Source organism: Amphiura filiformis, chromosome 7 (assembly GCF_039555335.1).
Source record: "Amphiura filiformis chromosome 7, Afil_fr2py, whole genome shotgun sequence".
Lineage (NCBI taxonomy): Eukaryota > Metazoa > Echinodermata > Ophiuroidea > Amphilepidida > Amphiuridae > Amphiura > Amphiura filiformis.
Window position 1 is genome coordinate 32186357 of NC_092634.1, and position 14387 is coordinate 32200743.

Genomic DNA, 14387 nt, shown 5'->3' on the forward strand with positions numbered 1-14387 from the left:
GTCAAAATATTTGAACAAATCAGATTTACTAAAATTGAGTATATCAATTATCTTGAATTAAAATTGTTTATCCTGCATTCAATTATTATTTTGATGCATTATTATAAAAGTAACTTATATATGATTTTTGATTTTTTTTAAATGCAAGTCAGAATTTTGTCGAATTCTGACAAATCTTTTGAGTAGTGTACTGCTGGCTGCAACTAACCAAAATACTATATTCAGTGTAAATATTATTAAAGCACAAGTGCGGGCATAATTGATAAATGAATCTTTGACTGTGAGAAAATCGGACAGAAAAGATTGAATATGACGAAACAACGAGCCAAAATAAACATGTATAGTACATGTATATTATATCGAGAGCTGCAGGGTCATTCAAAAAGTTCAACCTCCACCCTTATCCGGGACCCTTATATCTCAGCTTCTGCAAATAGAAGCCGTTTCATATATTCCATGATTATAACATAGCGGCTTATCTAGCTTGTGCGAAAATTTAGTTTCAATATTTTTTTCATCTGGTGCAGAAAAAAAAAAACTATATTGAAATTGAAGTGACCATAAATACCATTACTTCAGATGGCTTAAATTGAAGCTGACATACAGAAAAATATCGGAAAATTATGTAAAATGACAAGAGTGGCTGCTTCACTCCAACCAAATTTGTTGCAATTTCGCAAAGAAACTATAAGAGCAGATAAGAATTGTAATAATATCTCTTGTTTTTTCTTTAAAATGCCCAAAAGACATAATATATAGAAATGTTTGTGTTAGATAAAACGCCTGACTGGAAGCATTTTTAAACCTGCTATGCAAATGGCACTTGGTATAAGGAAATTTAAAAATAGTACGTGACAAAAAGTGTTGGTTCACAAGCAGATTCATGCTCTGCAGGACCATAGCAGCAAAAATTGGATATTGGTATAATTGTTTTTAAAGTTAACTGATTGGTTACACATTTAATGCTGTTTCAGTTACAATCATAATCATAACCCTTGCATCGAGCAAATCTGGTAGGAGGGATACACGCCTATGTTCATGTAAATGTTTTACGATATTTTACCGTTTCCGGTGTATCAAATCTTATTTTGCTTCTGATGTCACCTACAAAAATCTGGAAAGGGTACGGTATCAATATACACCTATACAAGTAATATCTATTAAATTTGTACAATTATGTCAAGATACCTCGAACCTCTAACAACAATGAACATGCATAATTGTCTACATCCGGGTCTCTTCCACTATCAAATGTCGGCATTTATCATAGTCCTTTTTAAATTTCTCCCCTGTCACTAGAATATATCACGCCATGCCATATACCCCTAACAGCTCCCCGTAAAGTGTCTTGCCCCTGGACACAACACCATGAACACGTTGGGTTAACCTTGACGGGCTCGAACCCATAGCCTTGCGATCGTGTCATCGTGAGCCGAACGCCCTAACCGTTGGGCCATCGTGCTCCCGCTCGTGTTTATTTTATACAACTGATGTAATGGGCTAGATGCAATACCCTACCCTAACCCGAACTCTAACTCTAAAACCCTAATCCTAACCCTTAACCTAACCCTAAGGGTCGGCGGCCCATATTGGTTGCAGAAAGAAATTAAGCCTCCCAGAACGTTTGAATGTTAAAAGTGAATGATAGTACTGTATTTTTGTTTTTACCTATTATACCTGTATTACATTCATAAATGCAAGAAATAAATTGTTTGATCACCTTTTGCTCAGGAAGTAGATGCACTTTTTAAAAGGCAGCTTTTTATTTTCATAAATTATTTTCATAAACATGTTAAAGGACAATTGCCTTCTGGTATCAAAACACCAACAATGGCACAGTATACTGTAATCTTTGCACGCGAGCCAACTGTTAAATTCTAATATGTAAAGGATAGTGTTGCATTTTGTCATGCTGACTTCTTGAGGATAATATCATAATACAGATAATACAACAGCTTATATTTTCCTTACTTATGGAGCTGGAGTAAACTCTTTGACAGAATCAGGTAAGCTTAAATTGCGAAATGTTAATAATTACATAATACACTGTGTATAGTATTATTTTTTCATTAACGGCGACTTTTATAGTACGCCATTCATGATATTAAAGCTATACTTGGAGCGACAAAATAATAATATTAATATGGGACACGTATAACAGAGGCTCCGGAAGATTTTGAATATGGGGGGGGGGGCAAATTTTTTGGCCTGCTCCGAGGCGCGAAACGCTGAAGGGGGTGGGTGCGGGAGGGCGTATCCCCCTTTGAAATGCACACATTTTTACATGAATTGTACCTTACATTTTGAATTATACCCTAAAATTATGAATTTTACCTTAAAATTATGAATCTTGGGCCCCTCACCAAAATTATTGAGGGCCGCCCAGCACCCCGGTTCCGGAGCCACTGTATAAATATGTATAGGTAAGTTTCAATTAATAATTATAGTTAAGCGCTTTTACGGCGACAGATTATATTATCATTTAATATCAGTAATCTTATTCAAATATGTTTAATGCTATATACTATAATTACTTTTAAGCTGCAATTTCAAAATATTTAGATATTAATTGCATTATTCCTCGGAGACCTTCAAATTCGGTGTTCATTAGGGACGCACCATTAGATTCTCGGGGGGGGGGTAGGAAGTTGGGGTCGGGGAAAGGGTTTTTTTCGCCGCCGAAGGCGGCAAGTTGTTTTTTTTTAATTTCATGCATTTATACACAGTTAGGTGGGGAAGTTTTTTTGTTTTGTTTTTTAGTGTTGGTGGGGAAAGATTTTTTTTTTTGCTCATGTAGTGGGGAAAGTTTTTTTTCAAAACTTCCTACCCCCCCTGAGAATCTAATGGTGCGTCCCTTATTAATAACTCCCGTAATAACTTAATTAAGCAATTTCACTGATCTTTCGGAAGGACTGTAGACGGAATTGTAGAATCATATTCTGTACATGTTAAATAGATAATACCAAAGCCTTTTTAAAGGAGTCTGATTCAATTCCATCAGCTGTTTCATGCTGTTTTTAATGCGACATAAGATAACACATGCGAATCATGCTGTATGCTTCGTGTGATCATTTTATGTTGCATTTATATACAGCATGCAGTTGCATGCCATTTTGAAATCACTTACAAAAGAGCTGTAGCAATATAGGTTGATACAGCAACTATTTTTCTATGCATAAACACAGAGTCACAAACATTAACTAACCCTCATTTTTAAGACAATAAATTAACATCTGTGCATCCATTTTCCAAACTGAAATAGTAAAAAGAAGCGCAATTATATGTTCTGGACCTTTTCAATATCCCCTTGAATGTTGCCATGGTGACCATGTGAATGAAAATATCAAAATATATAGATGCAGATTCAAAATTGCTCAAAGTCAATGAGCTTATTTACACCAAGGATTGAACAAGGCACTGGCACCAAACAGGGTCAGCAAGGGGCTGTATTTGTGGCCACCTTGAGTTGACTATACTCACCTGTCACCACCACCACCACCACCACCACCACCACCAATGTATTAAAATGTCTTGGAAAGTTGATCCCCACAATAATGTACAATGGGGCTTATGTTATAGAGCGTAAACGGACTGTCTGCTGGTCGGTCAGCTGTCAGTCAACATGGTCAAAGCGGAAGCAAAATCATTAAACTAATGAGCTTACACGCAATAACCGATTAACTTGGTAAGGTGATATAGTATGGTGACCTATTGTGCTGTATATTTTTGTGTCGTGTTATTTGCATGATGTGAATATTAATTAATTACATATTCTCTGTATTTTCAAACCTGTTTTTGCGAACGAGCCGTGTAATTCTTGTCACCGCGCATACAGGGCGCTATATAGCAACCGCCTAAAACTTCTCTATTACATGGTCTACCATGAACAACACTCGAACATGACAAATGCTTAATGATCCAATACTATTGTTGGTTTGCTTTACTAACAGCCATTTTTCATCCAAATGTCACCTTTTTAGTTATATTGAAAACACAATATATAGCTACCCTATTAACCTTCCAAGCGTGTGTAGACTGGCAGACGACAAGTTTCAAATTTTTTAATTAAAAAATTTCAGAATTTTACATTTTCATTTCCATATTTGGATTCAGCATGGGAAATGCATTATAACGAGTACAAACAAGACTAGTATTCGCTCAGCTCAGAGGCTCTTGAGATATAGATATTGATATTTCGATCAAATAAACTTATTTATGTTGAAGCTTTATAGCACAGATCCGTAAGCCTATACGGTGTGGTTTAGGAATGTGCTATAAATATACCCATATATCGTCAATTTTTTTGACGATCTATGCTAAAACTGAGTGGGTTACGTTACATTTTTTTTCTTCACATTTACTACAATTCCAACAATATTGTGTTAATCAATATTATTCCATGATTGCATAAACAATCGTCAATGTAACAAAATATTATTCAATGCTAAAATGGTCATATTATACAAAATGGGTTAGTCAACGCACGTAATTGTGTTCTTCTTTGATTCCACACACTGTCAAAATATTTGAACAAATATTAATCAGATTTACTAAAATTAAGCATCAATTATCTTGAATTAAAATTGTTGGTCCTGTATTAAATTACCCTGCTGCATTATACAACTTATATTTTATTTATTCTTATAAAAGACAGTTTACAGCTTATTTTTGCATCAGCAAACATTAGAAAAATAAGTTCCTTTTGTATTTACAAAAAACATTAAACGTAAAAAAGGGTGTTTCTTCTTTAAAAGCTTGTGTGAGATTCTTACAGTGTAAACAGTTCACTATTGCCTCCTGAGAGGTAACGTGCCAAGCTTACATTAAAAAATTATTTGGAAAATTGTGCTACTGTGCTGAGTTCAATATGTTCAAAGTGTATAAACAACATGCACCATGAGACGTATAAAATGGTCCTGTCTCCAATTGCCAAGTTCAATAACCTCCATTAAAAAGCATATAGCTCAACATTTGACCCGAACTTTTGGAGCATGAGTTTTCGTACCCAACATATTGAAAGTTCATTCTGTGAATGTATAGGCATATGGAGTTTTGGAACTCTGTCCTGTTAGATGAGCAGGTTATTACTGATGTATAGATCATGACGAATGTTATCATGGCGAGAGATGATTCTCTGAACAGCTGATCAACCGATTCAGGAAACTTATTTTAAATGAAAAACACATTAAATTTGCTCATCATTATGATTGTGAGAATATAATGTAACATTTAAACCTAGAACTATCAATATGATAAACTGAGAGTTAAACATTATCATGCAGACATTTTCAGTACGAGATATTTTGCCTCATTTATCATCATCATCATCATCATCATTATCATCATCATCATCATCATCATCATCATCACCACAATCATATTATGATTCGTGATATTGTGGGTCTTCATATGATATCCGTTCTATACGTAAATTGATATAAATTCAAGCTGTGAGTTTGAACCAGCCAAAAAATATGAGAAGATACTACAACAATAAGGAAGGATATTACAAAAACTTTGAAATGAACGTTATTATAAAATACGTTTCTATAGAGTAGGCCTACGGACATGCGGAACGATGCCGACTTATGAAGATAATTATCTCGTCATCTGGATGGCACTTAAAACATTCCGTAATGAAGGACTTATTTCATTATTCATTTCAATAGGCCTACACAATTCCGGTGTCAATAAATTTTTTTATTGAAAGTCGAATTAATTTTATTGGGATAAAAAGATACAAAGACTTTTTCTTTTTTCATATCTTTGATAACACCTGTACCAGACCTGATTAAGTCAGAAGTATTTTCTTTTTCAATTTGTAAAGTGTCAAATCAATTCTTTTTAAGTTGTTTTTAACTCCGAGTCGGTATTTTTCTGGTCCTTGAAACAGTCAACATGTCACATCAAGTATCGTGTCAGGGAAAACAAGTGGCAACCGTATTTAATAGAAGAAGAAAAGCCACTCGATTTTCTGATTGAATGTGTAGGCCTATTTATTCTTTTAAAACTTAATTGAAATTAATCTCAGAATACTTTGCCTAGATTTTGACGCTCTTTGAAATTGCAGTTTCGTAAATGATGCTACTTTTTGCCATATTTTCACCTTTTTGGCCAGAACTTGTTTTAATTTTTTTGATTTGTTTTTGCGTTTTGTAATAATTTTGTGTTTAGGTACAATTCGGTAATCGCTCCAATGTTTATTCTGGGCCAAAAATAAACTAATATTTGTATTTATAATTTCAATAGAAATTAATTTCCAAGTTTTCTTAAATATCATGCATAATTATTGACAATAATAATTTTGTTTCTTGTTTGTTTATTATTATGTCTGAAATTGTAGTTATTGTCATAGCTACAGTGTCTACCTTTATACTGTACTATGCACGATGCCATTGACCCAGCTGCAGTATAGGCCTACGTGAAAAATATTGAAATTCGTTCACCAATGTTATTAAAGTCTACAGACCTAGTTTTCTGATTAAGGTGACGCTGGCCATGTTTATTTGTTTCGACTTTGGCGCATCCCCGGGGGGGGGCATCACGCTGGTTGCAAGCTATAATCATTGCACCCTCTTCATTAGCATTAATTAAATTCACTGTTTGTTTCTCGTGTCCATTTTCTCCCTGAAAGATACCATTTTAGTTATAAAACTTCCTATTGATTGCTCTCTGTTGCTAGAAATGGTAAAACTATTCTGGAACATTAAGAGTGATCATCGAAAACTTCAGATACTATAATGCCTACATCTAAAGGCTTCCTGATAAATCACCGACATCTGTATTTGATTACTGTTACTCCTTCTATTTCTTTATATTTTTGCCAGAAGAGAAGCACTTTCTTAAGGTTAGCAACTATTTTAAACTGTTGCGATTTGTTAGTTCACGTCATCTTACGAATGGTAGTGAGCTTTGGCAAAAATTGCATTGCTCATTTCATAGCGAATATGTAGAAGCATTCAAATACCCCAGATATACTTTTGAGTTATGTTGTAGAGAGGGCTGAAACAACAACACTTTTGTAAAACATACATTACTCATTAACAACAATAAATCAAGCAAGTTTTCAAAGTATATGATTTGTATGAACTTTTAATTGATTTAGATAGTGAAAATCGATTTTTTTTGGGGGGGGCTGCTTCGACCAACAATACCTCGGCCAGTTGATACAAAAATTATTTCTTAATTAGGCCTAGCCTTTAATCTGAAGTACCTGATGAATAATATACATAAACCTAAGTCAGGGAAATAGTTGTACATAAAATAAGAAAATATATTTAGGACTTTTGATTACAACTATATCTATGCATAGAGGTTATCAGTATAGGAAACAAAAACAAAATATTCTCATGGCTATACTGGGATTGTTACCTTAACAAGCGGTTACGCCTCACGCCTCAATGCCTATATATAATAGGCCTACGTGTATTTTGGTTCTTGTCTGTACTATCGTGAAAGTTGAGCCTACGTAATATTTACGTGTTGGCATTTAGGGTTGCCAAACTTTTGTTCTTGCTCAATCGATCCTTACTCGATCCTAAACCCTTGCATACATTTTTATTGTCTGTATATTAATGAATTTGTCATGAAAATATCACTGAACTGATATATGAGGGGGGGCGCATAGTGTCATCGACCTTATATCTTCATGACAGAAATCGCCATGATGGTAGGTTGAATCCACATCCACGCATGGCCATTTTGTCCGACCTGTGTAATAGTTTTGAGACGCATAATGGGCCGAGGGACAGCTATTGACAATAGCCTCAGTGGTGACTGACCTCTGTAGATGGCAGTGAGCATGGTATACGTCATGACGTCATTTGCTTTTAGACTGCCTCCACCAGTGACCTACGCTTCGTTATTATAGTACCGTGTATCTTCCGTGTCAGTTTTTGAGTTCAAAACGCACGGTTCTTTCTCAATATGCAAGCTAACGACTATCATATTCTTTCAACGCATATATTCAAGTGCAAGCCTTGAAATTGGCTTCTTTAGAATCAAACTGAAATTACGGGAGATATTCATCATTTTCTACCCCGGTACCCAAAGATTTATCGTCTGAATATCAAATCGTGCATAGCACAAATACACGTGTATCGATCCCGGGTATTGATTGTAGATTATCTGCTGTACAATGTAATTATTTACCAGGTGATGTCGGTGTGGGGCGGGGAGAGGCGTCAAGGATACTGAGTACTCGCGTTTGTTCATGGATAAGATCCGGGTTCGAACCCCAGTTGGTCCACTTCCAGACATCCACTCCACGGATCCGCTTTGTTCATGGTACATTAATTAAAGCCATAGGTCTAATATACGATTATTCGTTTAAATTTCAATTTTGTTATTCGTTGCCTAAAATTAAGGTTTAAGGTTTAAGGTTTTCTGATCATTTTAAGACAAAATAAGGAGATGAAATGAAAGAAAATCACCTTATTATCTTAGCCGCTTAGACCAATTGAAAATTGCAATGTTTCCTACAAGCATCTGCAAAGATCTGCAATTTTGGGGGTTCTGTCTATATCCTAGATTAGAACCCGTGCTGTCAAGTATGTAGAACCACTGTAGAACCGCTTTTTTTCGAAGAGATTTGCCACATAGAGAGACAACTTAGTAAACCAATTTTGGATATTTATCGCGGTAAATGACTATCATTTGTGGCGAATACATTTTGATTTATATTCTGATGCAGAATCTGTTCTTCGTCTATGGTCTAAAATACATCAAATAAAATCACAAACCATTTGTTTTATCAATTTACTATTCAATACACTGGCGACAGACATAAAAGCAACGCCCATTAACATGGCTTGGTACACATACTGGCCACATTATAATGTCAATCCATGCTGTTAGGAACATACATCATTACAAATTGACATCCCAAATGGATGTTTTGTTATTGTTAAAGGTGATGTTTTATTATCCCAGGTTAACATTTTAAATAAACGTTTGTCTCTGGCGATCATCATGTATTCCAAAGGGTGTAATTGTGTTTACGTTTAACCACATACTTGACCAAGTTTGACTTCCATATTCAAACTGATGATAGATATTGACGAAATTAAAGCCCATGTGGCCGGTGTGATTAGAACTACATGCTTACTTGCCTACTTGCCTGCTTAGTCGTTAACTCGAGTGGTGTCCTCCAACTGTAATGTCTTTCCGCAACTTTTTGTCCTGTGATTGATGCTTTCAGAATTGTAGGTCAGTGCGAGTCTTCCAGGTTTCCGCCTCCAGTGCTTGGGTATCCAATGAACCGTGTTTGATGTGGGCTTCACTTCTGAAACAATGGCCAGAAAACCGGATTCTTCTTGTGGATTGTTTTTGGACAATCTCCCTATAGGTCTGTATTTTTCATGGTCCTTCCAATGCACAATCAGAACAGTTCTTAGCATGCGGGTATAGCAGTCATCTACCTCCTTAGGGGTGGTAGTGTCCACGATTCACATCCATAAAGCTGCACCGACTCCACTGTTGCAGCAAAGATTTGAAGTTCGAAACTCTTGGTAAGAGTTGAAATCATCGACCTCCTCTAGTATTACACCCTCATTTGTTGCGATGCTTTCTCTCATGTTATCGTAGGACAATTTACTTCCGTTCATCTTCAGGCCCACTGTTGCATCTGAAGTCTCAACTCTGTGAACCAGTTTATTGTCCTGCGCTTTTTGTATTTCCCCAGACAACAGTGCTGTGTCATCAGCCAAATCAAAGTCTGTCTCCACCACTGGTTCAACTCTCCTGCTCTGTCTCTTTCCAGGTGAAATCCTAGCTCCTTTTCTCTTCCATCATTAGCCATTCCCAATGCAAAGTTGAGGACAATAACAAACAGGTATGGGGCAAGGATATCTCCTTGAAGTACCCCTGCTAAGGCCAATTATTCGCGTTTAGTTCACACATACATGTATAAATCCTTATCCAAAATGACGCTGATTAAAATAGAATGAACATATAGGACTTTTAAAGTATCATTATTTGGTTCGTTCTTTTAGCCTAAGATTCTGTAACTTTTTTTTTCTTCTGCAACTGGGCTCTTGATCAGTTCAAGAATTGTGATAGTAGTAGATGAACATCTCCAGATTGATAACAGATCTATAGAATCGATTCTTCTCATTCGTAACATTTGTTTCTACAATTTACTATTTATGCAGCACTGTCGAGATGCATTGGCATGCAGCTTTAACATTGCCCCATGCAAGTAAAAAATCGCGACATTACAATGTCAATCCATACTGTTAGGAACATATATCATCACAAACTGATATCCCAAATGAACGTTTTGTTATTGTTAAAGGTGATGTTTTATTATCCTAGGTTAACATTTTAAATAAACTATCATCTCTGGTGATCGTCGTGTATTCCAAAGGGTGTAATTGTGTTTATATGTTTAACTATATATCTTGACTACGTTTAACTGAACTATTTAAACTGATGACAGGTGATGATGAAAGTAAAGCCCATGTGGTGTATAATTCGTCGCAGAATTGACGTAATTAATCGGATTAACTAACATAGTAATAGAGGAATACAATTTTGAATATATCGCTCTGCACTACAACATTCACTCGCACCTGTAAGATTAGTATCTTGGAAAAGAGCGGTATTGTATTAAATCTATGACTGCAGACATACACGTGTGATACCAAATAAAAATTGCGTCAAAAATAAAATGATAATTTTTGATTTTCGGTGGCAATTATGGGACGTGTAAAAATTTCAATTCAATTTAAGGTATTTGGATACGGTTGGATTAAGAACGTTCTTGAATGGCCTGAATGTATTTTTTTTACCATCCTTCTCCTTTTCCTATAAAGTAAAGGAATAAACAACACGTATAATGCATATACATGTTGTTTATTCCAAATATGCTTATACATAATTTATGGTTGGATATTTAGCGCAAAATGACAGAACAGTGGTACAATGATGTTGGAGTGCACATTTGATTTTCGGGGATTGGGAAGTTTGGGTAGACCGGATTCTTAACTGGGAGGAAAAGCCGACGATCAATTGAAAATTTTGACCTTTCATATTGAAGATATGGATTTTCCCCCAAAAAGACCTAATTTTTATGGTGTTTGGGGGGATCCATATCTTCAATACGAAAGGTCAAAATTTTCAATTGATAGTCGGCTTTTCATCCCACCTACATACACTTTAAATATAAATCATCAGATTTATAAAGTTTACTTCGAGTACAGTGAAATATCAAAAATATCATATATATATTTTTTTAATCATTTGTCATAAAATGTGTATTACATTGCGAATTTCAAAAAATCAAAATTATTTGATATCAGAAGGACATTCTTTGGATTCAGAATGCAATTCGATATGTCTGATGTGCTCTAATTGTGCCCACAATAAATACTGTCCAAACGTTCATACCCCACCCCTTAACATGGTTGTAATGCCCGTTGTATAATGACACTGAATTTGATTTTAGACAGTAAAATCACAAAACGACATAGAAATATATTTTATTTTTACAACTCGAAATATTATTTCGATATTGTATGATATTGTCCTCACCACCAAAAAAAGACATACATCTATGATATCAGATAAACAATTTTTTGACATCAGCAATCAGATAATCAATGGGTTTCTCCATCTTCACTTACTAAACTATAACCATGATAACGTGAATGATGTGAGTGGCATTAAAGCCATAATGTGTGATTTGCTTCACAGCGACGCCCTCAATTTCTACTTTTGCATTATTATAATGGCCAGTGGTGTACTAAAATACCACGTAAAAGACTAAGCCTAAAGTGCTTTAATAACAGTAAAATTTAACTTTTAATATTAAAACCGGGAGACCCGGTTTTATTCAGAGTTCACTGATCGAATGCTTGCTAACATGTCCCGTGGGTGTCAGCTTATGTGTACACCCGTCTTGAAGGGGTGGCATCATGCTCTTATATATTTCATGTTCCTCTTTATCATTCTTGATAGATATGGTAATATAGCCAACTGTTAAATTTGAAGGTAGAATGTTGGCAACCCAGTTGCAAGGTTTTTTTCTGAAATAAACGCGCTATCTACAGTATTTTATACAAAATTATAGGCCGTACTTTTACGTATGCTAATTATACGGTGAAATACTTCTAATCGTTGTTTTTACGGTGCTGGCAACTTTGTTGCCAGATATTCTACCTAAAAAATTAGGGTTACATTTTACAGTGTATGTGCAATTTGTAGAGTAAGTTTAACCGTTTCCCATTTCCTTTAAAATTATATTTCAACAATTTTTTGAGATATGTTGATATACAGGAATTGCATGATTACATCGGATTTGTTTGTGAATCCCTGCATGAAAGACCTAGTTAACAATGGTTAATGGTTTTTTTTATGTAACTCATAAGGTAGAACATAGTCAAACAAACACAGTCAACCAAACATATGGGAAAAGTACCGATGTGTTTATCATATTTTACGTAAAGTTCATTGTTCTTTTCGACACAAAAACATGAACTTTGTGGCCTAGTTCATATCATGTGGGAACTTGTAAACTTTACACAACAGTAGTCAGGAAGCGTAATACGAACACAATAATTGCCCGGCAAACATCCGGGGGTTGGCTAGGATTCTTGTAAATATGAGTAAATATAGATGAGATGGTTAATGATAAAATGTACGTGACAATGATTCGATTGAATTGGTGCTTAAAACCTTTCCTGCAGCCAAAATAAGAAGTAAGGTTGATATCAGATCTGGATTAAAGTTACAACTTCCTGTATAGACTATGCCATAGTCAATTTTTGATAAATGAAACTTATCTTATAAGTAACCCGACTGAAACTCACTAAAGCTCGCTATATAAAAACCAATGCGCATGCAAGCATTCCACGTGATGCCACGACGCAATCAGCCTATTATACCCACGGAATCGCTGGCTGGGTCAGCGAAACCCCGTGGGTAACATTTGCTCTTAACAGGATCTATAATAATATGGAATAAGTTATGTAAGTACCAAAAAGCCCGGCCAAAAAGTTCCTTCTCCGCAGCCTCGACTTTTAGCGGAAAACAGATATGATTCATATTGATGTTGATTCACCATGTTCATAGCAATGTCATACAGTTTTGATTAATTACGGTACTTGAGTGTATGCACGTGCTGACTTAGCCGCAGTCTGTGTCCCTCACGGACTTAGCGAGCGCGTAGCGCGAGTAACCGAGCGGGTAGCGCGAGACGTTCAATCGAGCGCGTCAGCGCGAGGACGCAACCTCTCTGGATAGTATACTAATAGCAACAGAGCCCGAAAGTAGTGCTAGTGCTGACTCTGAGATACACCGTCCTGTATAAGTAATTTATAATACAGGTATACAGTTAAGGAATTCGACTACCTTATACTGCCAGTATTAAGTCTTCTTTGATAAAGTCACGTAAATGAATTATTACCAAATATTTTGTAAGATATTGACCTTCATACATGTATAAGGTGGACGATAACAATAGAGGGGAGACAGATAATTGGAATTTCGCGCGACTGATCACTGGTATGGACTCACTGGTATTGTGATTCACTGATTCTGACACTTCGCATGGTCAGTCATGCAGTACAAGTAGTCGAGTGTTAAAGGTCACTGTTATCGTACAGGAAGTCATTTACCATTAGTATTATACCCTTCATGCATTTCGTTTAAGTTTCAGTAGAGTGTAGTCTGTCCACCAGCCAAGTGGTTTACGGTATTTGTAAGGCATTTGATCCAATTGAGTCAATTTTGAATCAAACATGATGAGAAAACATAGTGTATTTTTTAATTTGGTTTAATTGAGTCCACCGTTTTGAGAGTGTATACCGCAAGAAGTTGTTGCCAAGAAGTTGTAAACACTATGTACCACAATGGCTTCATCCCATGGCATAGTTCAATAACCTCAATTAAACACTCATTGTGCAAAATAATTGTATCTCAAGTTGCAGAGCATGAGTTTTTGTACCCAATTTTTCAAAGGTCATTCAATGAATGTACAAATGAATTAGGGTTAAAGAACTGTGCCAAGATAGATGTACATGTTGTGGTTCCTAGTGAAATGATAGCCCCTCATAGAAGTAAGATCAGTTTAAAACCCACCTTTCCCAATCTGCAAAGCTCTATATCAGGTATATTATTTGATTATTGATAAACAAGCTGGGTCTTCTGACGATAATGACAACTGCTTACTAAATGATAGTAGTATGCATCTCAAAACTACTGAGCTTTAAACTTGCGATTATGTAATTCATACTCATAATTTATATAAATAATTACTTAGTGTCCTTTCTTGAAATGTAAATTCAATATATTCTCCATCAGCAACTCGAGCCAAAAAGAAGTCAAGTACGCCTCAATTTCCTAATAGCTTCGATAGGCTATTTATTGTTAATGTGACAGAGAAACTT

At 35.6% G+C, this 14387-nt stretch overlaps 1 protein-coding gene across 1 annotated transcript in view; it reads left to right on the forward strand.

Moving 5' to 3' along the window:
- Positions 1–1857: 1857 nt before the first annotated feature.
- The window catches only part of LOC140157033 (cholesterol oxidase-like), a 108700-nt gene continuing 96170 nt past the window's right edge, over positions 1858–14387 (forward strand). The window contains exon 1 of the mRNA XM_072180095.1: positions 1858–2006. The gene's annotated coding sequence lies outside the window, so the exon portion shown is untranslated. The remainder of the gene's footprint in view (positions 2007–14387) is intronic.